Here is a 4201-nt window from a genome sequence, read left to right as displayed (position 1 = left end):
TTGGAAAATATAATGACTATATGTATTGTGGATGGTCATCTTGTATGGTACCATAGAGGGGTTCTCTGTGTTTCCTATATTTGAATAAAGATCTCTAGTAAGGTTTGGAAACATTTTGTGGATAATATTTTCAAATATGTTTTCCAAGCTGCTTGCTTTCTTTCTCTCTCAGGGATGTCAATAAATTGTAGATTTAGTCTCTTTATATAATCCCATATTTCTCAGAGGTCTTCTTCATTTTTACTTATTTTTTTCCATACATTTTTTGGTCTGAGTTAATTTAAATAACTGGTCTTTGAACTCTGAGATTCTTTCCTCAGCTTAATCTATTTCACTGTTAATACCTCTGAATGTATTTTAAAATTCTTGTAGTAAGTTTTTCATCTTCCTTAGTTCAGCTGATTCTTTCTTAAAATGGCTACTTTGTCTCTCAGCTCTTGCATTGTTTTATTAGATTCCTTAGATTCCTTGCATTGGGTTTCGCCTTTCTCCTGAATCTTAATGATCTTCATTCCTAACCAGATTCTAATTTATATGTCTGTCATTTCAGCCTTTTCATGAGTCTTGCTGGGGCATTAGTACCGTTGTTTGGAGGTAAGATGACACTCTGGCTGTTTGAGTTTCCAGAGTTTTTGCACTGATTCTTTCTCACGTGTGTGAGCTGATATTCCTTTAATCTGTGAAGTTGCTATTACTTTGATGGTTTTAAAAAATATATTTTTATTACTTTATGACCTTAAGAGTTTGACTGTGGTATAATGGGGGTTTAGCTGACTCACTTCATTTCTTAAAGATTGCATGGGTCAAAGGCTCAGTTTAGAACTTCTGGCCTGCCTGCTCTAATCCTGGGGAGCTGGTACCTAGTCCACTGCTTTGTTCTATGGCTCCTCTAGGTTAAACAGCTGCTCTTCTGGAGGAACCTAGGTGTTCCAAGTCTACTGGCTATAACACTCTTACAGGGGGTTCTGGCCAAAGCACCGATGTGGTGACAGTGGGGTCTGTGCTCACACAAGGTGCCAGCAGCAGCAATAGCACAGCAGAGTGCATGTGGGGCAGTGGGCCAGGTTGTCAGTAGAGGCAGATGGGGTGTCCATGTATGCATGCTGGCAGAGGCATCAGCACTGTGAGGTGTATGCATGTGCCAGTTTGGGTAAGGTAGTGGTGTTTCCGCAAGGGCAAGTTGCTAATGGAGTTGGGGATTCAGCAGGGTACACATGTGCTGATAAAGCAGTGGAGGACTATAGGCAAATGCACATGCAGCAAAGCAGTGGGGGGAGGTTCCAGTGGGGGGAGGCTGTGGTTGGGTGTGTGCACTTGGAGGAGAAACCATCTGCTGGAGCTTTCTGATGGTATGGCACAGTCCTCCAGCAAAAGAGCTGTAACAGCCGCTGCCAGAAAGCATCCAGTTTGGGCATTCAAGGCTATACTGCAAGCAGGCCTGGCCAGGCAGGAACCCCAGGAGAGTCTGGCAGACAAGGGGGCATTTATACTAGACTACTCCTGTACCATGGGCAAGATAGCTCTGCTCTGTCCAGATGTAACAGTAAACAAAGTCTAATACCATCTAGAGGAGCATGATGAGCCCTGGGGGATCCACGTCTCTGGCTATGCTCCATGACAGCCATTCCTGTGCCAAATCCTCTGAGCTCTGCACAGGCTGCAAACCTTTCCCTGTGACCTCTCCAAAAATCACTCCCTATCAGTTTAAGTGTCTGTGGGTGTTGTGGAGCCTCCTCTGGCCAATTCCAGCAGTCAGTGGCAAGATTTGGCCACTCCTATTTATCTCACTCCTCCCAGCTTCCCCCAACTTCAGCCAAGAGTCTGCATCGTGCCTCTGTCCACCCTCAAGGCCTTTCTTTTAAATATCTGTTCACAGTGCACCAGTCTTCTTGATGGTCTGGTCTCTTGGTAGAAGATGCATTTTCTGGCTGCATCTAGTCAGTTATCTCAGCTCCCAATATCGGGCTGTTTCATCTTCAGTGAAAATCTGTTGTTTCATTTAGCCTCTCTCATCAATGATTTTAGCTAAATCTTCTGGATAACTTGCTACAGCTTCTACATCAGTACTTGAAGTTTCATATTGCATTCCTATATTATGAATATGGCTTTTTTCCTTAAATATCGTGAACCAAGCTCTGCTAGCTTCAAACTTTTCTTCTGTAGGTTCTTTACTTCTCACCCTTCATAGAATTAAAGAGAATTAAGTTCTTACTCTGGATTAGGCTTTGACTTAAGGAAATGTTCTGAATTTAACTTTCTCTATGTCAGCTATAAGACTGCTTCACTTTCTTCTAATTTGTGTGTTCGCTGGAGTAGCAGTATTAATTTTCCTTAATAACTTTTCCTTTGCATGCACAACTTGGCTAAGTGGTACAAGAGGCCTAGTCCTTAATCTATTTTGGCTTTAAACATGTCTTTCTCACTAAGTTTTGTCACATCTATCTTTTGATTTAAAGTGAGAGACATGTGACTCTTCTTTTCTCTTGAATAATTAGAGACCATTGTATAACTATTAATTGGCCTAATTTTAATACTGTTGTGTCTCAGGGAATAAGAAAGCCTGAGGAGAGGGAGAGAGACAGGAAAATGATTGTTCCATGGAAGAGTCAACACACATACAATATTTATTAATATAGTTTGCTTTTATATGTTAATATGCTTTTATATGTTATATGTTAACATATAAAAGCAAAATTGATAGTACCCCAAAACAACTGCTATAGTAACATCAAAGATCACTAACCACAGATCACCATAACAGAAAATGTTGCAGTCTCCTTACTCCTTAATTCTGCTAGATTCGAGTTCTTGTCCCACAACCAAGAAGAAGGCACAGGGACACCAGAGTGTGAGAAAGGAAAAGTAGAGTTTATTAAGTGACAGAAAAGCTGTCAGTAGTAAGAGTGGTCCTGAAGAGGGTTACCAGATACTGGGATGAGTTCTGAGTCTTTTTATGTGTCAAAGACAAGGAAATCTTCTGTGAGTTTCACCCTAAGGAGAGGGATAATGTTCCCCCCAGTGGGTGTTGCATATGCACATGCCTGGGGTTGCCCATAGCTACTCCTTCTTAGTTATTACCCTTAAGTGCCTAAGTGAAACCACAGCAGTTGGGCAGGACTAAAACCACAATGCTAATATCAGATTAATGACATTAGAGTTATCTGAAGTTAATGACATTTTAGTTGACTTGTTGAACCTGTGACTATGTTGGGACAGTCCCTTCTGAGCAAACATTCTGGCATTAGAGGAATTTCTTAATCACATTTCTTTACACTAGCTTCAGGGCAGGGAGGGTATGGTCCCATGCGTGTTGTTCCTTTGTCAAGACTCTCTCTATCTGCCTAGCCAGCCTCTAACTACCTCCTCTCTCACTATTAATAATAATACAACAGTTTGAAATATTATGAGTACTATTAAAATATGAGGCAGAGACATGAAGTGAGTCTCTGTCCAGCATATCTGTTGGAAAAATGACACTGATCGACTTGCTGGATGCAGAGTTGTCACAAATCCACTTTATAAAAAGCACTTAGCTGTAAAGCACAATTCTGTGAAACACAACAAAATGAGGTATGTATATACATAAAAGTTTTTTTCCTCTAATTTTTAATTTTAAGTTTCTTTGTTACATAATCATTTATACATATATAAGTGTTTCATGTTAGGGAGGAATACTGATTCTCATGTAAAGTCTTTGTGGGTGATTTTATCCAAATTATTTTCTTTAAAGAATTAGGAAAAAGTATCATACATAATAATTTCTCAGAAATAATTAACATAAAATTACATACATGAATCAGTACAAGGTGAATTTCTCAATTAAAAAAACAAAGAAGCTTAATATAATTAAGAACTATAATGTGTTTATAACAATATTGTACAGTCCAAAAGTGATCTAGTATAGGGTTACATTTTCTCCACATCGTTATTGAAAATATAGGAAATTAACATGTTCCTCCATATTTCACTGGCAATATTATTGGGATATAATATACTTTTGTATAATATGTACATTTTCCTTCATAAACCTTAAATATATTTGATTACTCCTCATCTGATTCAATCAGTCATCTTTACTTGATTCTACTAGTGATCCATCTATCTATCTTTCTATACTTCTTTTGCTCAAATTATAGTCCTTACTGTATGTTATCACAGTTGCAGCTGCTGAAAGTGGGGTGGTAAATGTCCCCAACTATTA

Source organism: Sapajus apella, unplaced genomic scaffold, assembly GCF_009761245.1.
Source record: "Sapajus apella isolate SASKATOON/1434 unplaced genomic scaffold, GSC_monkey_1.0 scaffold28, whole genome shotgun sequence".
Lineage (NCBI taxonomy): Eukaryota > Metazoa > Chordata > Mammalia > Primates > Cebidae > Sapajus > Sapajus apella.
Note: the sequence above shows the minus strand (reverse complement) of the source record.